Below are 10,417 nucleotides of genomic sequence, written 5' to 3' on the forward strand. Positions count from 1 at the left end.
CACAGTTCCGACCTCCAGGATTAACCGTGGGACATCTAGAAAGCGCGTGAGGTGGCGAGAAAAGGGTCGGCCTTGCCCAAGGGCAGCCGAATCCCAGGCCACAAATTTGCTGGAGTTATTAGTAATGTTGTTAGCAATTATGCTATATAAATACACCCTGCATTACCGAAACATTAGGTATTCATAACAAAAAAAATTCGCTCTTTTGCAGGATGTTACACCAAAAGGTCTGAACAACCGCCTATCTTAATTTTTTTTGTTGAGTTCAACTCTTTTGAGTAAAGTCAGTGATCAAAAAGTTGAAGAAGAACTACCCTGACTTTCGGAAAAAATTTTCTACACCCATTTATATGTGCAGCATAGATCTCCGCTGTGGCCGACTTTCTCCATTACCGCTATTAAAGCACAATCTGAAAGAGGTACCTAGGATCAAGCGCCCCGGGACTTGAACACGGGTTGTTTGCGGGTGCTTGAAATTAAAAAAAAGAAAAACCTGAAGCACAGCATAGCTTCCAAAACAAATTCATTTCAGATATGCAGTTTCAGGTGGCATAAAGTTGTATGACTTTGGCAATTCAGTGCTTCCAGTATCTTCTCATCTTTTGCAAATAACAGCGTTTCTTCTCCGGATAAGTACATAAACAGGGCTCGTGTCAAGCATTTCTTAATCTTTTTAAGGCACTACATGCGAAAACTGTAGGAGTTGAAACATCAACACGGAACGAGTATTCTCCATGCGTAGCCAGATTCTAGCCATTGCTCCAATTATTATCGATACGTCTTTCAAAAGATGACTTCGAATCAGTTTCAGAAATGGCTTGTATAGAAGATATGCCCCCCCCCCCCTCTCCGTTCTCACTATCTTCATTGTCTCGGCCTATGTCAGGCTAAACTTTACGACTGCCACCCGGCAAGTAAGACGAGTTTGTGTGCCTTTATATAAAGGCTTCTTGTCTGGTCAGAAATGACGTTAACGTGTCTAGAATGGCGTGGTAGAAGAGTAAACAGGACAAAGTGGAAAACTTTCGAGGCTCTATGCATAGGAAAAGTGGGTGATTGGTGCGTCAGTACACCATCGGTGGCTTTCAGCAGAAAATAATGCACGTGTAGCTCGAAAACATTGTGTGCATCGAATCATTTTGTTGGGTGAGCCACAGGTAAGCAGCGTAGGCTTGTGGTGAGATGCAATTAGTGGAGTTTATGGGGGCTAATTTTTAATGATTTCATGTGTATTGCGCAGCCTGCTTCGCAGCTTGGGAATGTATGTTTCAATTTTTTTTTTGCGAATCAACGCTCAGCTGATGTCACACGCTCCTTCATGTCTCGTGTGTTCCCCTTGTCTGTTGTTTTTCACTCTAATTAGAAATGTCTACAGAAAAGCAAAACACCAGCCAGGCGCGGCACACTGTGAATTGCCTAAGGCGTGTGTGGTTTCAATGCTTCCAGCCCATCGAAATTGTTCAGCCACAATTATTATTCGTCTTTATCAAAACATCATCAATGTACGCATAATGTCTTACAGGTGTGTAGTGGGTACCCTCACTTCATGCCGAACGATCAAAGCTTCCCGCTCATCAAAATTGTTCAGCCATAGTTATTAATCGTCTTCAGTCACAACATCATTAATGTGCGCGTAATGTCTCACAGGTGTGTAGCGGTTACCCTCCCTCCGCCCTGAACGATAAATTGTGTGTTGGTGGGTGCTTCCCTTGCTCGCAAAGTTATGATGATTGATGACGTAGTGAGTTCCTTAACACTGTGCTTGTAATGGTGATCTCGATAGAGTATATCAACAGGCTCCGAGCCGCTTCTTTAGCGTCCATGCACGTACCACTGATTCCCGTCCTGAAACTTGACTGCTTGCTTACTGCTTCTTCGACACCTATACCATATCTTGCCACTATGAAAGGCGCGCTGCCCTGCACCTATCGGCGGTAAGGTATGTATATTCTTACTACCGAATATTCTGAGCGCCGCTTTTCACTATCAAGCTTTGGCTGTCAAAATTACCTTTTCTGAGTATTTTTCCAAACTTTGTAAGCAAAGCAGTGTCAGTACAGCCTTGAAGTCACTTGTTTGCCTTATTACCAGGTTTGTTGTATACGGCACTTGGTTCGATAAAAGGGCACTAATATTCACACGAATGTTCCTATGAAAGTTTCTTATAGCAGACAACGTCAATAGAAAATTATGTAAACGACGTTTTGTGGCCTATTTGATGTCTTTGTCTATGATAATCTAGCGTCTCTCCTCCATATTATCTGAATGCAGCCGTGGACATGATTTAGGGATGTTTAGACAAGGTATTTTTACAAGAGTAAATATCCGCGCAGAAGCGAAATTTCAATGGCCTTCATCGGACAAAGCGAAATGCATATGGCAAGCTCCAATTCATTTCTGTTCCATTTCCGGTCACAAATTGTCATTGAATAGCTCTGGAAGACAATAAAAATTCAGGAGATGCGACGTTCCTAAGAATCGCCGTTGTACGAAGCATGCGGAGGGAAGGTGACCATGTTGCAATTTTTTATTGAGTGACACGTCATGAAATGACGCTAAACATATGTACAAATGTTGCACGCACAGACATATGTTGAAGAATTGTAGACGTTTATATAACCAGTTGTTATCACTTGCGTAACTATGCCAACTGGAACATGCGTATTAGCAACACCAGAAGCAGAAGCGCTGATGTTCGCGAGGATGCTGAACCTGGATACTGTTAGATAAATCAACTTCAGTGCTTGGCGACTAGCCGCAATTAACCCGACGTGAAGGCTGTAATAAAAAAGTACATATGTAATGTTTATAATGTTGGGTATGCCACACTGCAACTACTATTGACGTTTCACGATGACTAGCATCTATGTGAAAAATAGTGCCGGGGCCTTGCGTTTGCCACGCAGAACGCTTGGGTTCGATTACAGCTGGGACCCGCCCCGCCACGGTGGTCTAGTGGCTAAGGTACTCGGCTACTGACCCGCAGGTCGCGGGTTTGAATCCTGGCTGCGGCGGCTGCATTTCCGATGGAGGCGGAAACGTTGTAGGCCCGTGTGCTCAGATTTGGGTGCACGTTAAAGAACCCCAGGTGGTCGAAATTTCCGGAGCCCTCCACTACGGCGTCTCTCATAATCATATGGTCGTTTTGGGACGTTAAACCCCACATATCAATCAGCTGGGACCCTGACGTTTTTTTTCTTTGCATTCGTCGGGCCGATGCTACCTATGTCAGGTATTTCATAATGCTCACGCGTTAAAATTGCCCATGTATGTTCTCGTGCCCATGTATGTTCCCGGGTAGATCATCAACCTCATCCTCATCATCATCATCATCAGCCTGACTACGTTCACTGCAGGACAAAGGCCTCTCCCATGTTCCGCCAGTTAACCCGGTCCTGTGCTTGCTGCTGCCGATTTATACTCGCGAACTTCTTTATCCAATCTGCCAACCTAACCTTCTGTTTTCCCCTAACCCACTTGCCTTCTCTGGGAATCCAGTTAGTTTCCCTTAATGACCAGTGGTTATCCTGTTTACGCGCTATATGCCCGGCCCATGACCATTTCTTCTTGATTTCAACTGGGTAGATACAAAGTGTCAATCACCTGTGGCACATACCCGCGTACCAGCGGCACATACCCGCCCGTGGGTATGTGCGACAAGTGTTTGCTGACGTACGCGACGGGATTGGGACATTATTCAAGCCTTGACCAGCACGTCATAATCGTCAAACCATGTTATCCTCCTATGCTAAGTTTGGTTAACGCCACGTTAAGGGGGCCAACACGAGAGCACCCAAACGTAAGTGGCTATATAGATAGATAGATAGATAGATAGATAGATAGATAGATAGATAGATAGATAGATAGATAGATAGATAGATAGATAGATAGATAGATAGATAGATAGATAGATAGATAGATAGATAGATAGATAGATAGATAGATAGATAGATAGATAGATAGATACGTTCAAAGTCGCTGCAGTTCGCTAAGAATGGCTTCGCATTTAAAAATTGTTATTGTTTGTTGAGAGCTTAGTATAGAACTGGCGGCTTAATATGAAAGAGTACTTTTCATTAGAGTGAAAATATCGCATAATATTGAGAATTTTTCTTTTCTGTGACGAAGACGACTCTGCCTACACCAACACATGGCGAATGTAAACAAAATGTCACGCCTTATCAAAGAAGTCAATGATGAGTGGACGAAGAATTTGGATTACTCGGTGTTAGTGTAAGTTACCCGTTACGTTGACCACTCACGCATGTAAATGACGAACAATGCGGTGTACAGTTTTATGCAATGTTTATAGACCTAAACGGGTACGTTCTTCTGAGATTTTAGTTTCATGGTGTCTTCATCATTACTGCTTTGTTTTATAGAAACCAGCCTGAAGTTAGCAAAGACATGGTTTGGGTTGTTTCCCTGGTGTTTTCTGGTTGTTACCATTCATAAGAAACGCATTGTACTAAACACCGAGACGTCATCACAAGCCAGTTGTTGTCCGTAACCGTCACCATCATCATCGTCATTGTCATCAGTGGCATCGTAATTTTCGTGGCGTATAGTGACTTTTTAAAACACTCTTTGGTAACTGCTATAAGATCATACACCCACTATGCAATAAATAATAATTTGTTTATAGTAGGGATGCCATCACTATGTCTCCTTCTTCATTTTCCAGAAAAGCGTGGTACCCGCTGCAGACTTGCAAGGAATTCAGTATAATTTTGAATGCTGTGGCTGATGACGATGAAGAATAATGCCTAAAGCTTTAGTAATAGGTTGGAGCAAATGATGACGTACTAGTTACACAATTTGTATTGTTTGAAGCCCGATTGTTTCATGGCTGTTCTAAAACTCTATACTTTTCATAATAACCCGATTCCTTTCTCGGAATCAGTTTGCAACGTGGTTATGAGCACCGGCGTGGCTGGGCGGTATAACGACGGGCTGGCACGCAGGGTACTTGGGTTCAAATCTCACCGTGAGCGCGATGTTTTATTCTCTTAGCTATTTTCTCATTTCTTCGTTATAGTGCTTACGGGCACCAGTGGCAGTGGTGGTAACGGTGGCGGAAAACTACGACACATGTGACCTTTGTTGTGAGCTCATAACCGCTTTCGCTTTAAATTTTATATTTTTGGAACGGCGTGCAGCTTCAGGTCACTTTGTAGATCGGTATTTACATGGCGTTTCGCTGCTTTGCGCCCGCTACCTTCAGAAGTGACGTCTATATGAGATTTGGGAAGGGTTTTTTACGCAATAGCATTAATGAGCTCGTTTCGCAGAAATTTAGCCATCGGCATCAGCGTCGTTCGTTGTGAGCAAGAAATCATGATCTTGTTCGTGACCAACACATCGATAAAGTTGCAAACAAGAAAAAATAATAAAGAATTGTGTGTACAAGTGAGGATCGAACCCCCGTCGTTTGCGTGAAAAGCGCAGTGTTCTACCACACATCAGCATGTGAGTGCAGTGAAAATAAGTTCCTCGGCTTGGACACGCTCTGAAAGTAACACGTGTTTTACAAACGCGCACGTCCTGAATTCACGCTTCACAATACAACAAGAAACATTGCGGTAATCTTGCATGGAACAAGCGTACACTGCCATAGGCCCTCAGAACAGGTGATCGACGCCATAATTTAAATCCAGTCACCCACTAGAAAGGCACAAACGCGTTTCTGCGAATATTCTCGTGAGGCCACGTAGTTGGTGCATAGCAGGTACGAAAACATATTAGGCACTATGTGTTTAAAGTACGCACTTCAGACAGGGTATTCTCGCGTTCAACTCCTAAAAACGATGCTTCTGGCTCCCTCTATTTTTTTTCTTTGAAATCGTAAAGTTGGTTGTCGGTTTTACAAGCTTGCTCGTCAAACTTCCTATGCTCGCGCGTTCTCCGTTGTTGGTGGCGTGTGCACTAGTCCTTATTGATGCCACTAGAGGCGCTGCTGTGCTCTGTCGCCAGTGTTCTCTCTCCGGTAAGTCACGCAGGCGGCGCCGACACACTCGGCGCCGCCTGGCGCCGAGTGTGTCGGGTTTAGGGACCGGGAGGGCAAAATAAACTTTAAGCGGGTAGACTTAACTAGAAGGAGGTTATCTGATTGGTGGCTAAAGTCAAGGCACGAGTGAAAATTAAACTCTTCACTGCAAAGTACGAATCCTCAAACTCACTTTTTAAAGAAAAAAATAAATATAGTTTTTGGTTCATTAGGTATAATGGCTTGGTGGCGCTAGCCACCACCCGATCTAAAGGGTACAGCCACATCCATCCATCCATCCATCCATCCATCCATCCATCCATCCATCCATCCATCCATCCATCCATCCGCGTGTTATAGTTAGATCGGTGACTACTAGAGGGCCGCGCCGGTATACAACGCTCGCGTTTTGCACGCTTCCTTTCTCTTCGCTGAGAGCTCACTGAGTGAGCACTCTTCGTTGTCACTCTACAGCATGCTCGTTACTATACCCCGCAGCATTAAAAACCCAGAAGCCAAATTAGCAGCGTAGAGGGCTTGCAATGCAGCAGCAGCTCAGGCTCACCGCGAACACCTTTTGATAAGAGCCCTGGAGAGCTCGCCATCAAGAGAACCCGGAGCTGCGGGCCAGCCAAGCAGAAACGAAGCGGGAACACAATTAAGCAAAGTCGTCACGTCTTTATTGATGGTATAAAAATGTGTACGGAGGATTCGCCCGCTAGCCGATCATATCTGAGCAAACTCTTCTACCATCATTCACTTCGTGCTGATGGCGAGGATTTTTTTTTTACAAACTACACCAGGCAACTCCCCCCCTCCCCCCCCCCCCGACCCTACTTTTGGTTTCTTCGTGGAACTAAGTTGCGTGATTTCTGCCCGGTTGGTGGGGTGAGTACAAGGCTCCTGCTATCACACGCACGAACTTTTATTAGCCGATGGCCTGCAACAGCTCAGTTATTCGAAGAGCAGAACTAGGCCTGCGACACGTGCTAGCCCTACAAAAAAGATGGGCTGAGTTTTGACCCACTTTATTAGTCTGATTTTTTTTTTAAATATGTAAAGTACTTGTGCACTTTCACTGTGTTAAAGAACCCCAGGCGGTCTAAATTTCCGGAGCCCTCCACTACGGCGTCTCTCATAATCATATAGTGGTTTTGGGACATTAAGCCCCACATATCAATCAATCAATTTCACTGTGCACTTGTAGTTTTTTGCGTAAAGACGTAATATTACTGAGTACCAGCTACTTCAAGCTTGCACTCGACTATGTACGTTATTCACGAGCTGTTGCGCCTGAGTTTATTTTTATTTGGATAGCGTAGAAGAATGTTTTGCAAGCAAAATAGAAAAAATAAATTTTGCTTAGATAGAAAAATAAATAAACTACAAATTTTGTTGCAAGAAGGAGGGTGCACGTGCGTTTGCGCAGACAACGTGCTCGCTTGTTTGCTCATGAGGAACTTTCCACTTCCTGTCAACAGATAAGGCAGCTTGTCGTTATCCCACCTGGTGCGCTATATGCTAAATGGCCTGAGCTTCTCAGCCAGACGAGTTTTCTGCGAGCTCGCTATGCGGCGGCCATAGCAAGAAGACGGGGCGGAGCGCGTGATAGCAGCGTTGTTAGGAATGGCTAGAGAAACGTGCATGTGGCTGGAAACACATCTGCGACATCTGCGGCTGTTATGGAAGAAACACTTTGTGCGAGCACGTCCGCGCCGCAATTCACTCAACATTTTAATTGTGCAGCAACGTCAGCGTGATTGTCGCGCTATAATTTTGCCAAATCAATAAACGCCTCCCACAGGAGCGTGAAGACCTCATTTGAAGACCCCGTTTTATTTTGTTCGACGTCATATTAACAACAGACAATATTGCCAAGAAAATCTAGGAAATGTCATTAGCTGATGACGTCCCGTATATTAATATTATTGTTGTTTCTTAGCTCTCTTTACTACTGATAATACCGTGTGGCTTTTAGACTATGCCGAAACACACTTTATCATTATCGGCAGTAAGACCAACTGCTCAAAGCGCATTTTAAAGTTTTAAAAGAATAAGAGTGCTTTATAGAGCGAAGTTATTTAAGGTGTATGCCTTTCCTTCTTCTGTAGAGGTATATGTGGGAGTAGCCACTTTTACTAAGTTTTTGAAATTTCTCCCTAGATCGTGTTTTATGCATATGTCCTTGAATTTGATGTGACTAGATGGCGCTAGTGGTTTTCGCATAGTTGTCGGTTAAAGAGGATAAATGATGCCTTTCTAATAACAAATTCACAGAATACCTAGAGTGGATGATGATGAGTGGAGCGAAGCGTTCGTCCGTCTGTCCGATGCGTGCTCTAGTGGGATAGGATAGGGTAGATGGACAGACAAACAGACAGATACATAGAGAGACAGACTGATAAATGGACGCTTCGCCACACTTATGATCAATCACTCGGTCGATATGCTGTGATTTTTTTTGTCAAGGAATACATTTCTAGTTTGAAAATTAGTTATCACAAGGAAGTTTTGCAAGGAACACAACCAAGAATTTTTCGAGCATTTCTTATTTACTATACTCATCACTCTCAGCACACAAAAAGCGCAAAAAACATAAGAAATTCTTTGTATGTTCCTACTAGCATAAATTCCGACTTTATTTCATATTCATGATACTTTGAGGCGTGCAAACATCCGCTTTAATGTGTTGAATAAGTTGATGGGTATTCGCATATAATAAAACAAATTTCAGGCAATACATAATTATGTTTTTTTCTTTGTCACTACAGAAATATCTTTTTTACGGTTGTGTTTTTTGCACACACAGCAACCTCTGTTTTCCTTTCCAGAAAAGCTAAAAATAAGTACCACCTAACCGCGACACGGCCATATTGGCAAGGCATAAACAGTATAGTGAACAACGAGCGTTCACTAAAAAAAAAAAAATGTTTTCTTCAGACCATCATACACAGGCAATATTTTTCTTGCTACATTACAACTTCGATAAAACATTACACATTCTCTACAAAAATAATTAAAACAGACGCGCAAGCTTTATGTGAGCCAATATTTCAACAATTACTACATTCATCCTGAAGCTCTGACTACTGCAGATTTAGACGCTCCGTCGTCTTGTGCTCGAACGTAAACAAATATTTCCAAACTTGTACGCACTTTTCTGACTTGCAACGACATGTTTCATGCCGGAAATAATTGTTTGTATTGGTAACTTCTAAAACTGGGACACAGCTGGTTGGAAGCAGGCTCTTTCCCGTTGTCGTTTCGCCAGAGGCGTATGGCGGGCCTCCACGGGGCTTTACAGTTCTTTAATTGAATTGGTTGTAGCGTTCATATCCTTCAATTTCTCATCATTGGAGATATTTTCGAGGCAGTAGGAGCAGTGAATGGTGTTTACAACTTTTCCTCATTCCACTGTTTCACGATCGTTACATATCAACCATGAACTCACCAACGTCCCTCGTTAACAGGAGAGAGAGAGATGGTAATACCGCAATAACAATTTCTCTAATATGTTGCGATACTTTTGAAGGAATTCTTTCGTAATGATTAAGAATCTAGCTCCAAAAGTTATATTCGGTAAACCGTAGATCTTCCATTCATTGGTTAGATCATCATAAAAAGACGTGACATGGGAAGGGAGGTGTGACTGCACAGACACATAATATACAGAATTTTTTATCTACGTACTGACACAGTATGAGCACGATTTACATATTTTAGGGGCGAAGCTTCATATGGCGTGGCTTGTGCGTCCCGTTGTCGTGTGTATTGATTGATATATGGGCTTTACCACCCCAAAACCACTATATGAATATGAGAGGCGCCGTAGTGGAGGGCTCCGGAAATTTCGACCACCTGGGGTTCTTTAACGTGCACCCAAATCTGAGCACACGGGCCTACAACATTTTCGCTTTCATGGGAAATGCAGCCGTCGCAGCTGGCACTTGATCCCGTGACCTGCGGGTCAGCAGCTGAGTACCCTAGCCACTACGACTAAGACCACCGTGGTGGGGCCATTGTCGTAAGTAACCACCGGCGGCACATACCCGAGACAGTGGTTCTTAGAATGTCCGCTGGGTGGTGGTACTTATATATAATGACTACGTGAAAGATGTGAGATAGCGTTACTTGGAGTTTTCACTAGATAGACAGACGGACATACCTGAGAGAGTAATCCTTAGATTGTCCGCTGAATGGCGGTACTTCAATATCACTATTACATGATATAAAGATGTAAGGTAGCGGTACTTGGAGTGTTCACTAGATAGACGAACGGACGGACGCTTCGCTCCACTCATCATCATTCAGACCGTGAATGTGCTGTGATTTTTTTGCAGTTTTTTGTAGATCAATATGTTGAGCTTTCAGCAACGCGGGCAGTCTCGAAAAGCTGCCTTCTTTGAGCATTGGTCTGACTCGCATATAAGG

Source organism: Rhipicephalus microplus, chromosome 8 (assembly GCF_043290135.1).
Source record: "Rhipicephalus microplus isolate Deutch F79 chromosome 8, USDA_Rmic, whole genome shotgun sequence".
Taxonomy (NCBI): domain Eukaryota; kingdom Metazoa; phylum Arthropoda; class Arachnida; order Ixodida; family Ixodidae; genus Rhipicephalus; species Rhipicephalus microplus.